Raw genomic sequence first — 22,859 nt, forward strand, 5'->3', positions numbered from 1 at the left:
TCTCCAGGCTCATCAATTGCAGATGTACCAGTGGCTCATTTGGTCCCTTCGTTTGTGCCTGGCACCCTATCCCTACTTACTGAAAATATTTAATAGAACAGAACCTTCTTTTCTTGCATTTAGCTGAAATAAAATGAGTTCAAAGTAACAAACTGTTACCTTGACTAACTGGACGTACTAACAGTGAGATGTGTGGCAATACATTTCCTATTATGACATTTTTATCTAGCAGCATAAGATGACTACAAATGGCATCTTTACTGACATACAGACCAGTTCTACGTTCGCATGTGTTGATTTTACTCCTGATTTTCTCTGCAGTCTTCTAGAGGTTGAACATGACTCTCTTTGTTCATTTCCCTTAGGATTTTCTGTAGATATTTAATCATTTTCAAGTAATAACTTAGCTTGATAATAGGCACTTGGGTTTAGGAGAAGTCCCTTTAAGTAAGACTTCACCACCAGAAACAATATGGGGCGTGCACCTCATGCATTCAGCAGCAATGTATTGTATACGTATATCTGTTTTGTGATATCACTGATGGTCAAGAGACATTGAATTGTGTGTTGCTCTCTGCTTCCAAGCTGTGAAATGTTCCAGTTTCAGAGTCTGGATTTGATTTGATTTTATTAAAAAAAGAAAATTTTGAAAAGAGGTCTCTTTGTTCCATTACAATAATTTTCAGTACTCTCTTCATCTCTTATTAAGTCATTCTGTGCCTTCTCTCAGAGCACATTGTGACTGAAGCATTAATTAGCCTTCAGAGATCCTCAGACATGCTTCTTTCAGCAAAGATCTGACATTTGGGGACTGTCAGTCACTTGGAGTTATACTGAATAAAAAATTCATATTAAACATTTCAACAAGGAGTTTATATAAACTAGCAGAGGGAGAAGGAAGATTGGTAGAGTAGAAGGGAGTCTGTTTAACTTTATATATTAGACAACATGGGGTAAATGACATTTGGAATTAATGAAGCATATAATCATAATTACATGGCTGGTTCATCATCTTACCTTCCAAATTGTGCCTGAAATCAGCTAATGGCATAATACATGTACAATTCCTTGTTCAGAGCCTATCTTGGCATGAGTATTCAATACCTTAGCCAACATTGTCAATAAGAAGCTGCTCCTCTAGCAGGAAAATATATTAGGCTCTAACCAATGAGATAGCTGCAGCAGGCTTAACAAAAAACCTTGCATTTTCTGTTCTTGTCGTCTTTTCTCTTTCACCAGATTTCACAGGTTTGAGAAGGTGGGATGACATGGAGGAAAGCTGATGTTATGAAAGCATAGAGCTCTCCCACAGGCTCTCCCTTGCTCAAATTAGCATTGAAAAAATGGAAATGAAAGAAAGATGGAAACTGTTGTTTATTAAATGGCTAGTATGTACCATGGGTGTTGCCTATACCAATAGATAAAGTATTTCATACAGAATAGATGCTCAATAAATGTTGAAATCAATAAATAGATGTATGATTTATATGTATATGTATGTATTATCCATTATACATATATATATGCATTATATATGCACATGTACATTCATTATATGTATAATGTGTTAAATATGTGTTACATGTATAATGTATAATACATTATATAATACATAATGTGTTACATGTATAATGCGTAATATATATACATGTAACATCCATATATAACACATGTATATTTAATACACAATATGTATTATACATTATATATGTAACACATGTATGTATTACATATGCATGTGTACATATATATACACATAAATATATAATGTGTCTAGAAATATAAAGTGGTAAAGACCATGGAGTTTTGTGTTTCGTGGACTTGGGCCCCTGCTCAGGCAGTACATCCTTAAGCAAATAGAACTATGACTGCTGTCACAACTTTTCTTTTCCATGTTATTACTGTTAATATATCCCTCACCATCCCATAACTTTTACTTTAATAATTCTCAAGGAAGATCTTGTCATCTCCCTGAAAAAGTCATGTCTGAGCATGAGGTCCCAGATTCAATTGAGATCTTTATGGAATCACTGTACATTTCAATATTTTGCCTAAATCCCTTATGAGGTTAGTGGTTTATTTTCTCAGCCTATGGAGAGAAGCTCTGGCAAGAATACTGCATAGGAACAGCCTAAGAGGACCTGTGGGATGCTGTCCAGGGTCCTGCTTCCACTATGGGAAGTCCAGCCATGCACTGCTAACAATGAACTGCCTTGTGGCCCATTCTCTTTCACTCTAAGGATAGACAGCTGTTCACTGCCCATATCCATTTACACCACTGACTTACTGTGACATTTGGGGTTTGAATATCTGTTTGCCACATCCTAGCTCTGTTAACAGTTTGTATATGATCTGACATAACAGCATAAACTAACCTTCCACCCAGCTCTGTATTTGATCCTAAAAAGCAAGTCCAGGTGTTTCGTTTTTCCCATAATTAAAACAGCAACAACAAAATATCGTGTATTGCACAGGAAACAATGCAATGCTCAATACGTTTAAAGAACCAATAGGGGTTCATGACACTCTCTGGGATTAATGACAGTGGATGACTTGACATGAATGGGGGGAAGAAAGGGAAGAAGGTGGCCGAGCACAGTGGTTCATGCCTGTAATCCCAGGACTTTGGGAGGCTGAGGCGGGTGGAACACGAAGTCAGGAGATCAAGACCATCCTGGCTAACATGGTGAAACCCTGTCTCTATTAAAAATACAAAAAAGTAGCCGGATGTGGTGGTGGGCACGTGTAGTTCCAGCTACTCAGGAGGCTGAGGCAGAAGAGTCTCTTGAACCCGGAAGGGAGAAGTTGCAGTGAGCCAAGACTGCACCACTGCACTCCAGCCTGGGCAACAAAGTGAGACTTGGTCTCAAAAAGAGAAAGGAAAGAAGGTTCTTGGAACCTGGGAAGAGCTGGAATGGTGGAAGAGGCAGTGCAAGGCAAGAAGTGTAGCCATACAGAAATGCAACTACTGCTCAAACCAAACAGGCAGGGAGAGAACAGTGGGGAATAAATACTCTGACCTCTTTCTTCTTTTGTTCTTTGAATTTTGTTTGACATTACCTATTGGTTGGTCACTACTGAGCATCAGAGGACAGGCTGGCTAGACCGATGCAGTAGGAGGTAGCTACGTGGACAGAGAGTGGCAGAGAAGGCATTGTGGAGCTGGGATAGCGGCAAGCAGAGCAGAATCAGCACCATTTTGTTTTTTCCAGCCCTAGGTCTCCCTCCAGCTGCTGCTCTCTCTCCTTTTAGCTTTACAAGATTCAAAAACGCTTGCTGCTCTAGGAGCTCACCTCCTATTGAATATTGACACTGGGAAATCCAGCATTTATTTCTGCCTCTACTCTGAAGCCTTCTTCAACCAAGTCACACTGGTGTCTTTATGGCTAAATTCTACATTGTTTCTTCAATTCTCTCATGGCAAAACCCGCTCCCATGTTGCCCGTTGTTCTCTGCTCTCTTCTTTACCTTTTTGGCAGTCATTGTAAAGTTCATGTTGATGACAAAACAAACCAATAACAGAATCCAAGAGCAAAATGATTGTTTACAATACCATCCTGTATTTAATTTCAGATTTATTTTTTTTTCTGAGATGGGATCTTGCTGTGTTGCCCAGGCTGGAGTGCAGTGGCACAATATCAGCTGACTACAACCTCTGCCTCCCAGGTTCAAGCCATTCTCATGCCTCAGTCTAGTGAGTAGTGGGGACTACAGGCACACGCCACCATGCCTAGTTATTTTATTTTATTTTATTTTGTATTTTTAGTAGATAAGGGGTTTCATCATATTGGCCAGGTTGGTCTTGAACTCCTGACCTCAAGTGATCCGCCTGCCTCGGCCTCCCAAAGTGTGGGATTACAGGCATGAGTCACCATGTCCAGCCTAATTTCAGATTTTTATTTATTCATTATTTCTAGTCTGTATGGCATTTCACTTAGCACACAGAGCATATTGCATCATTTTGCCAGTTTCTTTCTTGTATTCCCCTCTTTCCCTTTCCTACCTCATCCAACTTGAACCGTGTGAAGAGCATCGCATGTGTGTTCTTCCATATCTTTCTCCATGACCCATACAAGCATATGTAAAAATGTACATATGCATGCAAGGTGACTTTAATGTGCTGGGTTTTTTTTTTTTTAATTGCACGAACACATAAAATAACACCATATATGTTTCTCTACAACTCCACTCTCATTGTAATGTAAATTATCCTAGGCTGATTTGGCTGGAATTTATTTTGTTTTATAATACTTTACCTTGTGGTTTTACAGATGAGCATCAGTCTTGACACAGCTGATCCGTCTGGCTAGGTAGGTCTGTTCTTTATTCAGTTCAAGGTGAACTCTCCTTTAGTCAAAAACAGGAAACCTCTAAATGAGCCACCAAGTTCCTTCTTGAAGTGTTCTGTGCCCGTAGTTTCTGATATCCCTGTGTCCTGGTTTTCTTCCTCAAGTTCTCTCCCCACCTGTGTGTGTGAAATCTTCTTTCTCTGTTTCCTTTCTTTATGCTTACCTATGAGTCAACTTTTTCTGTGATAACAATGCTTAATAAACAACGCTGTAATTTTACTGGCTTAAAATCACAAACATTAATCTGAAAAGGCTGATTTTACATTTCTAGTAAATTTCTGATAATTTCCCCTGGAGTAATGTCTTACATACGTTTGTACATGCCAACTTATTTCCTACAAATCTTTTTCTTCATATTTTAATTTGCCTGAAGCCTTTCTCCAAGCCTCTCTATGCCAAAAAATAAATAATAAGGTAAAACACAAAGTTTTTCTTGGAAATAAGTGCAAGGTGCTGTGATGAATAACAAACTGGAATTAATTCTGTCTTAGGTCATCATAAGGGACTCAGGTCTGGGTAAGCATCTTCTTGGTCTTGTTACTACAAGGCCAAAGAGTTTGTTATATCTTCATAATTTATTTCAAGTCCTCAAGGAATAAAAACACTGATTTTTCTAACCTTGATTTTATTATGTGAAAATTGATCTGTATCATTATATCTCAGTAGTGTCTACAAAATGGACCAAATATATTAGTGTCTAGAAACAATACATAGAACACAGAAGTCAATTTATATCCTCCTACTCAGAGATTTAAATCTGGAAATTTCTAATTATCGTCCTCACCATAGAAATTCAAGAAGTGAGTGTGCTACACTCCTTCATGGAAAATTAGGGTTGGCCAAGTTCCAGGGGCAGAAAAAGAGTTTTGTAGGGCTTTAGCTATACAGGGGAAAACACGTATCTTAGAAAATACGAAGAGATAAAGTGGTGGAAAGAAATGCAAGAAAGCATAAAGGAGAACCAATATCCTGAGTCCGAGGAAAGCACATAAAATCCCAAAGTCAGCTGGGAGCCAGAATAGGGGATTAAGACATAAGTTAGGAAGCTGAGAATTGAGCAGTCTGGACAAATGAAAGTCAGAGAAGTGAACAAAGGTCCTATGTTCTAGAAATGTTTTCAAATATCAGGGCAGCTCAGAGTGATAAAAGCCTAAGCCATTTCCATCTTTTGACTATTTCAGTTTTCTAAACATAATAAATGCCCAATCAGAAGTATACAAATTGTGATACAGTTTAATGCTCACTTTTAACAAATTAATCCTTTTAACAAAAGCTTTGTAATGCAGTGTAACTGTGCCATACACAAAGCAATGATCAGACTTTGAATTAAAAAAGCACACGTTTGTAGTACCTGTTGTTTTGGTTAAGTTTGGGAAACCGAGTAAGTTGAATGCTGTGTTCTTTCAATTTTGTCAGTATTTCTCTATAATTGAGTATATAATCTAACATTTACTTTAGCAATGTAAACTTTGCATTAACAATGTAAGGACTTGTAATGAATGTGGCTTGGCTCACGTCTCTTTGCCTCATCATCTCTGTCCCTCCCAGGATGAATCTTTTAAATCTCAGCTGGCCACTCATCTTTATTATTGTGATGAGTTTGGCTGACCTCAGGATTAGCATCAACACTATATGAATTTATATAGCCATGAAAAAACTAATTTAACATTTCTGGGGCATCCCTGATAGGTAAATTACCCTAGAGACAAGTTTTATTTATGCTTTTGTTTATTGACTTCTTTCACTCTCTTGCATGCAAATCTTTGTCTTAATTTGCCTGGACTTGTAATTCTCATGAACATAGCAAGACTAAAAGGGAATCTTTGGAAAGTACTTCTTTAATTTGATGAACACAGACAGGTAATCTGAATAAATTCTGTTCAAGTATATTAATTATCCATTGTGGCAGTCCACACTAATCAATTTCACCAGAAGTTACCTGTGTTCTAGATCATTTTCTGCATGGAAGTAATAGTTGAAATCATTATTAGGACCCATATAACAGAGAACATTAGAGACACACCAAAGTTAGCAAAATAAATAATGTACTATTTATAGAACCTCTTCACTTACACCGTTGTCTTTAAAGAATAACGTAAATAACTGCGCATAGGAACAAGCTCAATTATAGTAAACTAAAGAAAAATAAAAGATCCTCCATTGCAGAATCTAGCACTTGGAAACTCCGTAATACACAGCCTAGCTCTTTACATTTTTTTTTTTTTTGGAAAAGTGTATGTATGTAGTGTTCCCTTAATATCTTTGAAGATAGATGTTGAAGTCAACTTTTTAATTTTAAAATAGCTACATGTGCTTCAACTCTGGTGGTTCAAGATAATTTAATCTCCCTAAGGATATAACTCTTACAGCTGTAAATGACCAAAAAAAAATCCATTGATTTAATCAAATAAGGAATATATCGAATCATACAACTAGAATGCCCGGGGTAAGTCTTGCTTCAGGTAGGGTTAGATTCAGGGGCTTAGATCAGAAAAACATTTTTTCTATCTCAGATCTGCTTTCATCAAGGTTAACCTCTTTTCCAGGTAGCACTCTCTTTCTCTATATATAACACAAAGGTCATTTATTACTCCAAAATTACATTCTACCACTTTGTCAGCCAAAGAAGTAGTGCCTCTTTCCTAATCTTTCCAGCAAACCTCTCAGGTAGGATGCCCATTGTCTCAGCTCTAGCCACAGGCTCATCCGTGAACTGATCCTGTGGCTGAGGAATGAGGTGCTTTTAATGCCTCTACTGGAAACAAGTAGAGTGAGAATGGAACAAACTTGTCTTCCAAGGAGAACACCTAGAAGCAAGAGAGATGAATTTTGCTTCTCTACTTCTCTGGGTAAAGACAACTTGTTCATTAGAGAAGCAGGATTATGCCTGCTTTTCATCTGGCCCATATAGCACGCCTCATTCCTTCCCTGCAGCATCTACCTGTTACAATACACATAGTAAACGGGAGTACATGTTGAATAAATGAAGGCATGAGTTTCATTTCAGAGTAGAATGGGGAATTGATTGGCTCTGAAATCAGAGGGAACTGTTTTCTAATTGTGGGTCTATAACATATTGAGAGATCTTGTGGAAAACTAATGTGTGTGCTTTCATCTTCTCTTTTGTAAGTTAGGGATAATATAGGGATTTTTAAGAGAAAAATATGTGAATATATGTAAATTACATAGTCTAGGCCTTTTTGTTTAAAAAAATTAAGTCTACTCTCCATTAAAATGATTCCATTCTACTAGAATTAAATTTAACTTATTTGAAATTTAATATTTTATTAAAACCTAATTAATTTTTTCATAGGATTAAATAATGTAATTCAATATCTATTGATTTGGGTTCAGGCATATTAAATTTTAATGCAATCTTTGTATTTTTCATAAAACAAAATTGAAATACATTATTTAAGGACATTCTACACTTGACCTATTTTCTTATAAAAATATGTGCCTGCCCCTTTAATGTTTGGAACGAGTTGATAATTCTGTCACTATGTGTAAGTATATAAAAGAGGGAGAGGGCCAGGTGCGGTGGCTCATGCCTGTGATCCCAGCACTTTGGGAGGCCGAGGCGGGCGGATCATGAGGTCAGGAGATCGAGACCATCCTGGCTAACACAGTGAAACCCCGTCTCTACTAAAAATACAAAAAATTAGCCAGACGTGGCAGCGTGTGCCTGTAGTCCCAGCTACTTGGGAGGCTGAGGCAGGAGAATGGCATGAACCCAGGAGGCGGAGCTTGCAGTGAGCTGAGATTGTGCCACTGCACTCCAGCCTGGGCGACAGAGCGAGCCTCCGTCTCAAACAAAAAAAAAGAGGGAGAAAAAGAATGACCTTTTGTGTCCTGAAACAAATACTTTACTCTTTCCATTTCTGTTTACCCCAGCCTCTGGAGGACATAGAGGCAATATTGTGGAAGAGTTATCTTTTGTATGTGTGTAACAGACCAAAGAATAAATATTAAATATGCTGCTTCACTTCTCCCGTCTGTTTCCCCAATGTCCCAAGTGGGGTCAACTCTGATATCTTTTGCTATGACAACAATCCCAGAAAGATAAAAGGAACTGGCATGCTACCTAAGGAAACTACCTATTGACAATATTTTTGTTGTGATTTAAGAAAGAATAAGCCTATCAACAAATACACTTCTTTAGTAGTGGATGACATTAAATTTAATCATGCGTAGTCCTTGTTTTGGATACACTGGCAAAAAACAAGATGCCAAAGTGGCATTCAGCTTATGGAACACTGAAAGAAACATTCTGCAGCAGACTTTTGTATGTTCTCCCATCAAAAATAGTTCAGGTAGGTGTTAAAGACTATTGTAGACATATGTCTAGACAGCACCAAATCGTGTCCCTGTGCACATTTCGGAAGAACCAGGGACTGAGTGGGGAAAAAAGCCCCAGGATATTTTGGAAAAGGTTAAAGTGTATGCTTCCTGGAAGAAGCAACACCTGATAAGTAACATATTTAAACAGGAAGTGATTTGATTCACCCTATTGCTGTTACGTCCATTGGGCTGTCATCAGACGTCATAGACATGACTCGAGATGGTGTCATTAGAAAAAGTTCACTGACAGTGTAATCAGTTCAATCCCTGGTGATCTTCTTCCTAAACATTGTCGAGATTCATCTGTCCCCATACTTGGTAAACATTTTCACTAACAAGACTCTAAAAAACAACAACAAAAAACCTTCCATTCCCCAAGTATGTGGAGATTTGCCCAAAGTAATGACACATTCTTTAAGGTTTAGTGTTTTATCTTAAAAAGCAATTTGCATCTCAGCTTCTATATAGTTGAAAAAGTGTTCTTGATTCAGTGAAACGTATAGTGTAAAAATACTCATTTGAGTTTATTCCCATTGAACTGACCAGATCTATAAGTAAAAATGTGTGCAGCAGCTAGATTTGTGTGACTCTAGCTTTAATATTTATTTCACAACACCATTCTACAAGCACCAGGAGAAATGGAACTGTGACTCATTTCTTCACTGCTGTACCCCCTGGGTCTAGTCAGTACCTGGTAAAGAGTAAATACTTGATAAATGTTTGTTGACTGAATGAAAGAAATAATTAACATGCCGTGTGTATCCTCAGCCTTCCCATTTTCTCAGTGTACAACCCCAAGAGGATGTGTACTTCCATTTGAAAAGCACTGCTCGATAGGATGCAAATTGAAGCCAAGAATCAGAATTCACAGAGACAAATTACTGGAACAATTTTCTCTTCACTTCTGTGATTTTATTAGCTGAATTATGGGTGCGGCTTATTTCATGGATCAAATGACCGAGTCTTCTAAGTCTGTGGACTCAGTACTCAGCAATTATCCAGTTAATATGATTAATGTTGACAGTAAAAATGAGCATCAGCTTGGTCACGGGGGTCTCATGTTTCTGAGGCTTGGAAACCACATCGAATCTACGGAAGAAATGTTCTTTTGAAGGAATTAAGCTCCGGAGGATACCTTGTTCCTCTCCACTGCCTCCATATGTCTTCTGCCCTCTCATTCCTCCTCCTCCTCCTCAGATCACTCAATAATTTTTTCGGATATTCATTTCTGGCCATGCTGCATGTATGTATCTTGTCAGTCTGAATTACCTCTAATTTCTCAAGCATCGGAAAGACAATGCTGTTAAAACATGATGGCAAAGCCTTGACTAAACAGTGGATATGATGACCTACGGTCATATGGGGGGAGGAAAGTAATAGCTGATTAAAAATATTATTTTACCTCAGAAATGCTCACTTTTTAAGTGAAAAGTTGTCTTGAAGAAATCCAATACCAAAAATAAAAAAAATCAGTGAAGGACATTTGGGCTACCTTTTGTTGAGCACACCTTAGATGCTAAGTACTTGAAAATATGAACCTGTTGAACCTATTCACCTCTCTGCACCAACCTGAGGAGGAGGGTCCTGCTGTCCTCCGGTAAAGATGGGGCAGGGAGACTGGGAACAGTGAAGCCTCTTGCTCAATCATAGAGGAGCCTTGGCAGAACAAGGGTCCAATGCCGATCTGACCTAAGGAAACTACCTTTGACAATACTTTTTGTCCCGGTTTAAGAGAGAGTAAGTCTATCAACAAATACACTTTTTCAATAGCTGATGACTTAAATTTCATCAGGCGTAGTCCTTATTCTGATACACTGGCAAACAATGAGATCCCAGAGTGCCATTCAGCTTACGGAATGCTGAAAAAAAAAATTCTACAATATTACTTTCAGAAGTTCCCCCCTCACAAATAGTTCAGGTAGGTGTTAAGTAAACAAAGACTATTGTAGGCATGTCTGGACAACACCAAATCCTGTCCCTGTGCAGGTTGGATCATCAAAGCAAGGATGTAAAGGATTACACAGAAGTTGTGGATACAATCAGAGTGGAAATTTGGTTGGCTACGCAGAGAGGATTAATCATGATTAAGAATAATTTTAACTTAAAAGCTCTGTCTGGCAAATCTGAATTCTTAACCACTGTGTTAGATTTATTTTGGCTCTGTAGCAGGTCAAAGACTTAAAACTATCAATTGAGCACCATCTAATGTAAGACTTTTTAAGTGTGACGCATACACACACACGCGCGCGCAGAAAGAATAACCATATTCCAGTATATGTGGCCAGGTAAAAATGACAGTGAATTATTCTTGCAACCAAATTCAATAGTCTGAATAAAGTGAAATATTGTCACTTTATATCTCTTGATTGTGTTTTAATATCTCCTAACACCACAGCTAATCTTCAGGGTATATAAAGCTTGTTATTGAAATAATATAATTTGAAGACTTCACCTAGAAACCTTCCATTTGAAATTTAGCCATCAACATATTGCTCTATCACCTGGAATGAAACTTCACCAATGGGCTGAGACTCATTTATTTTAAATTTCTCTTTACCATGCAAAATAGTCTCATGACAGACAACACATATTTAAGTGCCATAAATCCCATTTTGAACGCATTTTTTGGAGTGATGACTATATAAGAGTTCTGGTTTATTTATACAACAACCTCAAGTGGGTTTTTTGTTTTGTTTCGAGATGGAATTTCACTCTTGTTGCCCAGGCTGGAGTGCAATGGCACAATTTCGGTTCACCACAACCTCCACCTCCCGGGTTCAAGCATTCTCCTGCCTCAGGCTCCCAAGCAGCTGGGATTACAGGCATGCACCACCATACCCCGCTAATTTTGTATTTTTAGTAGAGACAGGGTTTCTCCGTGTTGGTCAGGCTGGTCTCAAACTCTCAACCTCAGGTGATTTCTCTGCCTCAGCCTCCCAAAGTGCTGGGATTATAGGCTGACAGCACCTGGTCCATCAAATGGGTTTTTATCTCCATTTGCAGAAAGATAAGGGATTTCCCCAAGCCCACACAAATCGGATATGGTAGAGCTTGGATATTGGGCACTTTTCTTTAGCTTTTCTGATTGTGAACTTTCATATTCTATAAGGAAATTTAGAAATGAGTACTAACAGCTTAAGAAAATGGGACACTGAGTAGTGAATTTTGATAAGACTTACCAATAGAGAGGACAGGAACAAAAAAGTGCTCATGGCAAGGATTCCAGCAATAGTCACAGCAACAACATGGAGATTCCCAAGGGCTAAAGTTAAAGACTGATCTTCATCAGTTCTCAGATTTGCCAAAGAAAGCCGGATTATAAGGATTGGCAATAGTTAATATAATTAATGGAGACAGTACGCTACATTTAATACAGTGTTTTGTCAGCAAATATATTTTACATTTTGAGCAATTTAATTTCAAGAAGTTCATATTCTATTCAGGAGAGGATGCCTAAAATACTTCATTGGAAAAAATAAAGGATTGCATAAAATATTTAACATAGAAAATATATGGTATGTGCACATGTGGTGTAAGGAGCTGTATAACTGTGTTACTTGAAGAAGCCCCTCAGTGTGAGTCTTCTAGGTTCTGGGCGTGTTGAACAAATAATTGAACAAAATGCACAAAGTAACAATGAAACAGTGAATGTAGGGATTTATTGAAGTGAGAAAACACTTCACAGGGTAGGAGTGGGCCTGACTCAGTGATTCAAGGGCTTAATTGCAAAATTTTCTGGGGTTCAAGTACCTTTTAGAAGTCTCTTATTTGTTACCACCTACATGAATGAAGGATTTGACCCACAGCCAACCTGAGGCCAGAGTGGATTGATGCATTATGCAAATGAAGGAATGACCTTGGCCAGGCCAATTGGGGCACTTTGCGTTTCCCATTTGTGACCCAGTGGAAGGGAGGAGGTTGTAAAGAGAGTAGCCTTTTGATCATTTGTTACTTGGGCCTGAGAGGTAGATTCCCTTTTTGATTCAGTTTTAGGAAGTCAGTGCAAATTGGTCTTAGCTTCCCTGTCTCCAGGCTCTATTCTCCTGCCTCAGTTGCAAGGTGGGGAAGGGTGAATCGTGGTGTCATCTGCATCGAAGTGATAGCTTGAAACCTGGGATGGTTGAAGGAAGCTGAAGAGATGCCAGCACCTAAAACACCTCAATTACAGGCATTGGGGAAACCCTACATTTAGGGAGAAGAGGAGGAGGATTTCCAGGACACAGAGTGGAAGTGGCTAGGCAGGTCAGGGTGAAATACAAGGATTGACTTGGATCATCAAAGCAAGGATGAAAAGGTTTCAATAGAAATTATGGATATATTGAGACTGGAAATTTGGCCAGACATGCCGATAGAAAACTAATCACAAGAATAATTTTAACTTAAAACAGTTAAAAATGAAATATCTTTCATATGTAAACAGAAAAACTCCATTTCTGCAGGTCTTTCTTTTGAATGTGGAAATGCTCTGATTTCATGTGCCAATTATGGTTCCTAGATCATGCAACCTTGTCAAACCATCTATAGAATATAGAGCAATTATGTTTTCCCCAAACACAATGAAGAAGCAGTTTTCCCTATGCAGTGGACTCCTGGTGAACTTCATTACTTCTCTTTTTTCTTTTTTTTCCACTGCTACCTTCGCCTGCCTTTTTACAAGCATAGACTTGAACATTTGCTACTCTCTTTATCTCTCCAAAGGCCCTGTTTTATTTCTCAGCAGCTGCCCTGTTTCTAAGGAGGTGAAGTTCCCTTTCAAAGCTGAACTTCAGACTGTACCTTGACCATTATTACTGCAACTCTCAGCTCCAGGACAGCATTTAAGGCAGACTAACCAGAGACCTGCTTCCCCAGCCTGCAATTGAGGAGAAAAAAGCAGACTGTAGCAGGAGGAATTTGCTGTGGATTGTGTGGTATTGCTCACATGAAGCTTCTTGGTATTTTTTCTTTATATGACATCAGTTTCCACACTTTTCTTCAACTCTTTCCTTCCTGGACTCTTCTGAGGTCAAACTGCAGATAAAGGCAAACTCATAAATAGAGGCAACAAGAAAGGAGATGAACTGTTGGTCTTTATTTTCTTCCTCTTCTTGATAATCTTCCCCCTTCTCTTTATTCCTCCTTTAAAATTTACCCTGAAATTGAACTTTATGGATAGTAGAGAGTTAGTGATTTATTATTCTCTAGCAAAAGAGTATTTTTCCTTTCAGATGTGTGTCTTTAGAAGTCCTATTTTAATGTCCACAGGCACCCCACAGATAGATTGAAAAAGGATATCTGCAGAAGCCCAGTTAGCCAATTTCGTGAGTGTGATCAAAGGAGTTCAAAGGCAAATTGAGGTCTCAAGGAAAGAGACAGGGGAAACAAAACAGACCAAAGCCTGTTCTACTCAACCTAGTGGAGGACAGAGGCTTTGAGGATAAGGGAAGAAGAGGAAGAGACTAAGAAAAGAGGTCAACTCATGATGGAGCTAGAAAAACTACATCTGGAAAACAGATTAAAGGTGGCAATTTAGGGATATCTGAGTAAGACTGGAACTTGAAAATAAGTATCTAGATCTCCCCTCCGATCTCCCCTCCGATCTCCCCTCCTGTCTCTTCATTGAAGTTTCTAAAGGCACATTAAGGTGTGGGGAAAACACTTTTACAGCTGAGGACTTCAGAAGGAGGTCATCAGCAGGTAAGAAATATTGAGTTTTTCTCATGAAAAGTAGAAAGAACTAAATTGAAAGAAGGAAGACACAGCAGGGAAACTCCACCTCCACTACTCCACCAGCTCTAGGAAACATCTTTAGGATGAAAGTCTAGAGGACCATGTCAAAACCTATTAACACAACCTGAACAAGAAGAGAAAGTACTGGAGCTAAAATTGGGCCATTTCCTGTGAATCCTTTGTGAAATTAGGACCAAAGAAAGAAGGGAACATCAGCCTTGGGATAAATGTGTTGCCTGCAGATAAACAGTGTAGCAGATCCCATTTGGGGCTCTAATCCTTAACCTCTCTCGACACCTGCACCTTTTACTATGCAACATCACAGCTGTCTTCCCTTGCCTGCCCCACTTCATGGGCAGAGTAAACCCCACTCTATCTCCTGACTTACAGTGTGGCCATGTGACTTGCCTTGGCCAACAGAACAAGGCAGTGATGCTGATGTGCCAGTGCAGGGGTGACACCTTAAGGGACCTTGCATAATGCCTTTTGCCTTTCATATGGGACAGAGCTAACCCCGAACAACCTGCTGATCTTGACAGATCAGCCAACCCCCAAGCTCAAAAGCTAAATACTTGTTTTTTGTTGCATGCTGTTGGAGATTTTTGTGGTCTTTTTTTTTTACAGCAATAAGTTACCAATATAATACACAAGGGCTTGTCCCTAATCTACAGGAAGCCAAACCAAAGATCATGGTGACCTGGACCTGCTATGTGACCATGAAAATAAATGACAAAATGTTATGAAAACAGGGAGTTCATGCAAATGGATTCAACAAAACCATAGAAATCAGACCCAAAGATGGATAAAGGAAGCCAGGATGAATGTTGTTCTTGCCCTGGATGGGCAGAAGGTTGACTTAGTAATGTAAATCAGTGTTGAAGCTATTCACATATTTTCTTTTCTGGATTCACTTATTTGGCATTAATCCAACAAATATGTTTTAATGCACCCACTATGTATTAGGCAATGATAAGTGCTTTGGAAAAAGTGTGGAGGAGCAGATAGACATGGTCCTGGCCTTCAGGAAGGTTGATGCCCATCAATTCAGGAAGCATGCATTGTGTGTTTTGGTTTTTTGCCAGTCAGTATAAAGGAGAAGATAATGGAGTAACTTGCATACAGTTATGGAGGGCAAATAATATCCCACAGAAACTGCTTACAGAAACAAAATATGTGTTTGTGAAGACAGAGTTGTTTGTCAAACAAAAATTAGAAGTGTATAACATTCATATTGTCTTCCTTACCCCTCCCCACAAAATACTTTAATATGCATACTACAACAAACCAAGAATAAGAAATTCATGGAACAATTAAAGATTAACATTACAAGCAGTCTGGGCACGGTGACTCATGCTTGTAATTCCAGCACTGTGGGATGCCAAGGTGAGAGGATCATTTAAGGTCAGGAGTTCAAGACCAGCCTGGCCAACATGGTGAAACCCTATCTTCTAAAAAATACAAAAATTAGCTGGGTGTGGTGGTACATGCCTGTAATCACAGCTAATCAGAAGGCTGAGGTGTAAAAAAAAAAAAAAAAAAAAAATCCCATTTAAGCATGGAGGACAGTCTAAATAATTACTAAATACATAAATATTTTTGAAATTTTAAATTTACTTTTGAAAATAAAAACAATACATAAGAAAACATCCAGAATATAAAATTTAAAAATATATAATCTAATATTAATAACTCTATGCCAGGGGTTGGAAAACTATGGCCCACGGAACAAACTTGCTCACTGCCTATTTTTATAAATCTTTACTGGTACATAGTCATGTTCATCCATGTCATATTGCCCATTGTTGCTTTTACATTATAACCCCTGAATTGAATAGCTATAACAGAGGCCTTACAGCTGTACAACCAAAAATATTTGAATTGCTACCAAAAAAAATTGCTGACCCTTACTCTATAGTGATAAATTGGGAATTCTTAACTAAATGAGTAATATTTTCAAAAAAATATAAATTTCAAAATTTATCCAAGAAAAAATAGTGAAAAAAACAAAAGGAAAGCAATGGATGGCAAAATAGTTGTTCCATGAATGCATCTCTAGAGAGCTTTGATGCTAATGTACTCAAATTCTCAATGCTGTACAATCTTTAGAGCAGAGCAAAAGAATAAAAGCACTTCTAGTTATATTATGTGGCATAACTTTGATATTAAAACATAAAGCTTTATATAAAAAGATACCAAATATCAATCTCATGTACTAATATTGACATAAAAATAAAAGATTAATTCAGTCCACTACTATATAAGAAATATGCCATGAATTAAAGTTTATGTCAAGAATGTTAAAAAACCTCAATGTTATCTCTTGAACTAACTGATTGGTTGCTTTAAATTCCTAAAAAAGCACATTAAGATGTGGGGTAACTGCTTTTATATGGAATCACAAAGATGCTGTCATCAGGTAAAAAACTGTGAGGAGTTTTTGCCAGAAAAATTATAGAAAGAGGCTGGGTGTAGTAGCTCATGCCTGCAATCCCAGAGACTCGGGAGGCTGGGGTGGGAGGATCACTTGAGCCTAGGGGATAGAAGTTGCAGTGAGTTGTGATCTTGCCACTGAACTCTAGCCAGGGCAAAAGAATGAGACCATGGTCCTATTTTTTTTTTTTAATTAAGAAAATTTTAGAAAGAATCAGAATGAAATAAGTGATTTCCACTTTTTCGGGCAAACTAGGGCTACCATTTTTACCATTATGGCACCTTCTTAGTAAGAAAGTGGGGAGGGTGGGCAGGGCAATGGTGGAGAAAACATATAATCTACAGATGAATAAAAGGCATTTGGTAAAATGTAACATCATTATCACTTATAAAATAGTAATAGAGACTTCCTTATGACATCAGACTCAATGTTCAAATATTTAAGCATTATCACTGAAGTTAGAAACAAACCCAGTGTCCACTATTACATAGCATTGTTCTGGAAGTACCAGCCAAGGTAGTGAGACAAGACATAAAATCGAATCCTAATCCACTGGCTACTGCTATTGCTGTGAGTAGTAGACTGATACTCTGCTCTGACCCAGGAGTCTCTTGTCTTCTTACAGCGTCCACGAAACTGTGGCAGGCTAACTGACTACATGGTAGGGTAAAATCTTGATGAGCTTGGGAAAATGTGCTAATTTCCTTTCAGTGCAATTTTTCCATTTTCTAAAATAAATACAACTCATGGAATTTTGAGGGATGTTCTAAGAAAATGTGAGTGGCACATGGTAAGCACAAATTTCCCCATTTAAATATTTTGTATGAATAATTTAATTGGAATGAGTAGAATCTTTGTGTTTTTACCACAGAGGATGGTGCTTCTGGTTCTCTGCTTCTCTTCACTGATCTGGCGTTTTTACTTCTCACATTTTAACCTTCAGATCCTCTCAACTCAATCTCAAAGTCTAGCAAGTTAACTAGTTATCTTGTTAATTAGCTTTACCAAATAGCCCAAGTCATTATCCCTGTGATTTTTTTGAAGTATAAAGAATAATAATGTATTGACAGTGACACTCTGCAGAATGCAGTCTATTTTTAATAAAATAAAATAATACACATGTAAAAACCATTTATATTTTATGTGTGTGAGCATATTTTTCTCTTTCTCTTTTTCTCTCTGTCTCTTTCTTTCCCTCTCTTTCTTTCCCTCTCCTGAAACAAAACAATCTTTTGCACATAACATTCTCATGATGTTTTTTATTTTTAACACGTATCTCCATAAACAATATCCAGTTCTGTATTTGCACAGTTCACATAATAGCATCCCTGTAAAGTACCCTCTTGTAGCTTGCCTTCTGTTTTACAACAAACAATATGCTTTAGAGAGTTACCCAGGTTGATTTATGGAGATACGATTCATTCATTTTATCTATAGTAAAGTATATCATGAATAGACTACAATCTATTTATCCACCTCCCCACCAGGGAAGCAAGTTCTTTCCACAAATACTAATGCCATTTTCCAATTGGAGAAAATTGGACTCAGATACAGCATGGACATTAAATAGTACTAAGAAAATTTCTGCTTTGCACTTTACACGCAAAGAATGATACAGTCATTTGGATTGACTACAGTGGTTAAGTATGTCTTTTGAAACTTTTTCCACAATACACTAAATTTACCTCCTAGTTATTATCTCCCCTGGAAGTTAATAGAAGGTCAATTACACTATAACAGTGTAATTGATGGAGGTTGGCAATATTCAAACATTTTTTCCTTTTTTTTTTTGTTCTTTCACGTACTAAATTGAGTTGTTTCCTTTGCGAGATTTAAAAACTGATTGAAGCCAGTTTTCTTCCATTCTCCCCCATGTCCTTGTACATATAAGAAAAGAGAGACAGTTTCTTCCAGCCCCAAACACAAGATTTTAACAAAAGGCAGGCAAATGTTGACGTTTTCTTAGTATTTTATTTATCAAGAGTATTAGCAATCTGTTTAAAGCAGTGGTTCTCAACTGGGGCAATTTTGCCACCTCCACTCCACACCTGAGAACATTAGTCAATGTCTGGAGTTAATTTTGGTTGTCATGACTGGAGTGGAGGTGCTACTGGCATCTGGGGTGGAGAGGCCATAAATGCTGCTAAACATCTTACAATGTACAAGATAGAGACACCTCTACTGCCACCCCCAACACAGAATCGTCCAGTTCTAAATAGCCATAGCGCTGAAGTTGAGAACCCCCTGGTTTAAAAAAGCAGAAACCAAAATTACATCCCTCAGCTGCCATCTTTATTCCAGGAGAACCCTTAGACCAAGGCCTGACCTGACCCTATGAGGACATAAGCTAAATCATAAGGCAGACAGAATGTTCTCTCTGTCACCCTCCTATTCATGTCAGTTACCCCACACAGCCGGTTTTAATTCCTGTCTTATTTCCCTGTTATGTAATTCCCCAGCTTCCTTTGAAAGCTCCTTCAGCGCCACATCTATGTATCCTTTGGAGGTGGAGCTCAGGTGGCTTTGTTCGGCTGAGCAAGTCAACACACTTTTCCCTTTCCTAGTTACTATTCCCCTGAGGTTGTCCTCCACAGCTACTGTACTAATCTCCAGGCAGCAGCAACAACAACAATGGGCTGATTGCAAAGAAGGTGAGCAGGAAACACCCCTGGCTGCACTGTGAGAATTCAGGGCACTCTGCCCACTGCCAGCTGGCCGGCATTCTCAAGTTTAGGTTGGTTCAATTGGAGCTAACTTTCTAAGTAGACGACACAAGAGGTGGTGGTGTTTTTGTAACTCTTGAGAGCAGTCCAGAAATACCTGGGGGTGTGAATGAAGAACAGGGCAGCACAGCAAGACAGAAAGGTCAAAGACTTGTGCTGGATTCTCCTGCTAACTAGCCCTGTGACCTTGGGTAAGTTACTTAAAATGAAAAATGCCTCACAAAATAGACAGTATGTTCTTAAGCTGCATGCACCCAATAGCAAACCCAGAAAGGGGAAAGTGGAAGCTCACCTTCCATGAACTTCACAATCTGACATCCTAGAAGCAAGCTGTGTTGATTTCACTATTCATGTAAGTTTGATTTTAATTTTAAATTGCACAACCTTTTCAGTGCTTAGGATTTCTAAAAGTCTTAATCGAGCCTTGACTGTGAGGGATGTTAGATTTTCAGACTCTAGACTTCTATCTCCAACTGTCTCAGGGTCCATATTGTATAGACTGAAGACTTTTGACCCATCTCTTCATTAAACATACAATTCTGATCACTTATTATGCACCAAGCATTGAACTAGATCTTGGAATTTGCAGAAACGAATGATACTACGAAGTACAGGACAATCATTCATTTATCAGACATCTATTGAATCCTACTCTATCAGACAATGTGTGTAGCAGTCAACTGAGAAGAGTTCCTGCCTTTAATGATGTCACAGTCCCATATAAAAATAGGTAGATGAATACCCAGGAATAATAGTATGTTGGAGTCACAGAGTGTAGAAGTATGGGGAGGGAGATAATATAACCCATTGAGTGGTGGAGCTTTCTGGAGGAGATGACATGTGAAAAATATAAGCTATGTCAAGGTCTAAAGGAATTCCATACTTGCTTGTTTGCTTTAGTCCTTGCATTGAATATTTATGGAGTATCTACCATATCATAGGCAACATGAGACGTTTCCAAAATTAAGAGAATAGTCGTGGTTCCAAACTTCACAGAACTTGTAGTCTATAAGGACTTATTGATCATACAATTCAAGGCTCTCACTTAGAGGATGTGAAGTCCAAGCACGTAGATACATTCCTTGTAAGTGTTTTTAGTGGCAGTTGCCATAATGGAACCTGAGTCCTGTGGTTTACCATAAAGCGTCTTAATACTCTATTGTATTGAACTCCATAGTGGCTTGGATCCTTCAAAAGAGCCGTTCTATCTTAAGAATTTGAACTGTTCTCTGAGAATGGCTGACTTTGTAGATTTCACAGTTTCTACTTTGAGAAACTGTTGCCCTTTTATCTGACTATTAACTTCCAGAAAAGTCATTCTTCTGGGTTATACAAGGATACATTATTCTGTGGGACGCTCTTTATCAGCTGCCCAGGGAATATCAGGTTACATGATTCTAATAAATATTGGTCCATGGTCTTCAGTAATTTTCAAGTTTTCAGACTGTTCATTCCAACAGCTTTTTACAACATGTCTTTCCTTAGTCATGTTCTTCAGTTCCATACCGTTTTTTTAAATTGGGTACTTCTGATCTTTTATGGTTGTATACTATTTACACTCCCTTTGCTGCTTTGGATAATGAGCACTTGCTTCCTTTGCATCCATTCCTCTTTATTTACATACAAGCTCCCTCTCTTCCACTTTCAGCCAATTATTTCTGCTGAGGCAAAACTTCTATGTGTAGGGCCAGGGTATTGAAATAGAAGGCCTAAGATGACAAGAGCTAAGTATCAAATTCCTCCTGTCATGGTTATTAAGTGCTTAGAATGCAGCCTCAGTTGACCAATTGCAGAACACTTTAAGACATTTAAGACATTTAAATGTGTAATTTAAAAAGAGCATTTATTTTCTGCTGTACTTAAACCTGGAATGTCCGAAGGCTAGCTCCACCATGAGAGAAAAGAGTAGACCTCTAGGAAGCCACTATGCAGAGCTTAAGAAAGAAACCTATGCAGTAGTAGTCAGGCCAAGAGTTGGATGGAAGACTAAATCCTGGTGACTTTGGTTGGCACCAGGATATATCCATGTGTAAATAGTTTGTTTGCTACCTCATTTTCTAATATATAAATTCATTGCTAGTATATAAATACAAATGATTTTTGCATTGTGACCTTGAATCCAGTAGTCACATTTTCCTACTTTTTTGGTGTACCCTGTAACTTTTTAATATAAGATGGAAATTTTACATGAAATAACACTAGATACTGAGCTAAATATTTATCTTCAGGAAATATCATGGCCTCTCTTTTGTGTAGTCATGAGAATGAGGACTTGTTTTACTCTGATCTGTCGATGAGCTGGATTAGCAATGACAGCATTTGGGGGAATATTATTCCAGACTAAGGAATGGCAACAGTCAGAGCCCTGAGAAATACCAAATCTTCAAATGTTAAAGAAACAGACAGAAAAATTGTGAGCCCAGGATGGATTGAATATGAAGGGAATGTGAGGAGATGAGTTTTGGGGGTTGAGCCATGGCCTGTTATATAGTTCCTATTAGAGATTTGTTTTTTTCTTTTGAAAGAAATGCAATTCTTTTTAAGTAGGGGAATGGTGTGATCTGATTTTGATTTCTTTTTGTTTTGTTTTCTGACTGATTGTCATGTGCTGTAGAGGTAATGGGCTGTCAAAAGGCACAACTCAAAGTAGATAAGCCAGCAGTCATCACTACAGACATGAGGGTTGCTTCAACAAGTGAGGCAGCAGTAAAATGCAAAGAGGTAGATGGATACAGACAATATTTTGGAAGTAGAGATGATGGCATTAGCAGTTTGGGGAAGGGAGTAGAGGAACAAAGAAGGATAACGGATTATTCCAAGGCTTCTTACTTGAACAACCAGAAAAATCAATATTAACTGAGAAGTAGAAATGGTAAAAGAAAAGAAAAGAAAACAAGTTTAGTTCAGTCTTGGACATGGTAAGCTTAAGAAAGTGGCCTAATAAGTGTCTTTAGGGATTTGCCATGGAGGCAGATGACTATCAAAATCTGGAACTCACAAGAGAGCTCAAGACTCAAGGTAAAACTATGGGAGTCATCAGAAGAGTTAGAAAACATTGGTGACCCAGAATAGAATTTCTAAAGGAAGAAAAAATTGGGAAGTGCATGGAAAACATTTAGACTCATAAAATTCTTTCAGACAAGAACACTTACCACACAATGGGGCAGTCTGTTGTCAAAAAAGGAAGTTCTTCTTTTGCCTTAAGTTGGTTTGCCCAAGTAAGAGCCACAACTACGGTCTATTTTGTGCAGGGAGATTCTGACAGTATAGAATTTCAACGACGTCTATGCTTTCAGCAAGACTTCA

General features: G+C 38.2%; 1 long non-coding RNA gene across 2 annotated transcripts in view; it reads right to left on the reverse strand.

Annotated features, from left to right (window-relative positions):
* LOC102118943 (uncharacterized) overlaps positions 1–22,859 on the reverse strand; it is a 215,095-nt gene that overhangs the window by 614 nt on the left and 191,622 nt on the right. For both annotated transcript variants that reach the window (XR_012418431.1, XR_006689941.2), the window contains one exon: positions 4,257–4,347. This is a non-coding gene — a long non-coding RNA (uncharacterized lncRNA). The remainder of the gene's footprint in view (positions 1–4,256; positions 4,348–22,859) is intronic.

Source organism: Macaca fascicularis, chromosome 10 (genome assembly GCF_037993035.2).
Source record: "Macaca fascicularis isolate 582-1 chromosome 10, T2T-MFA8v1.1".
In the NCBI taxonomy this organism is placed as follows: domain Eukaryota; kingdom Metazoa; phylum Chordata; class Mammalia; order Primates; family Cercopithecidae; genus Macaca; species Macaca fascicularis.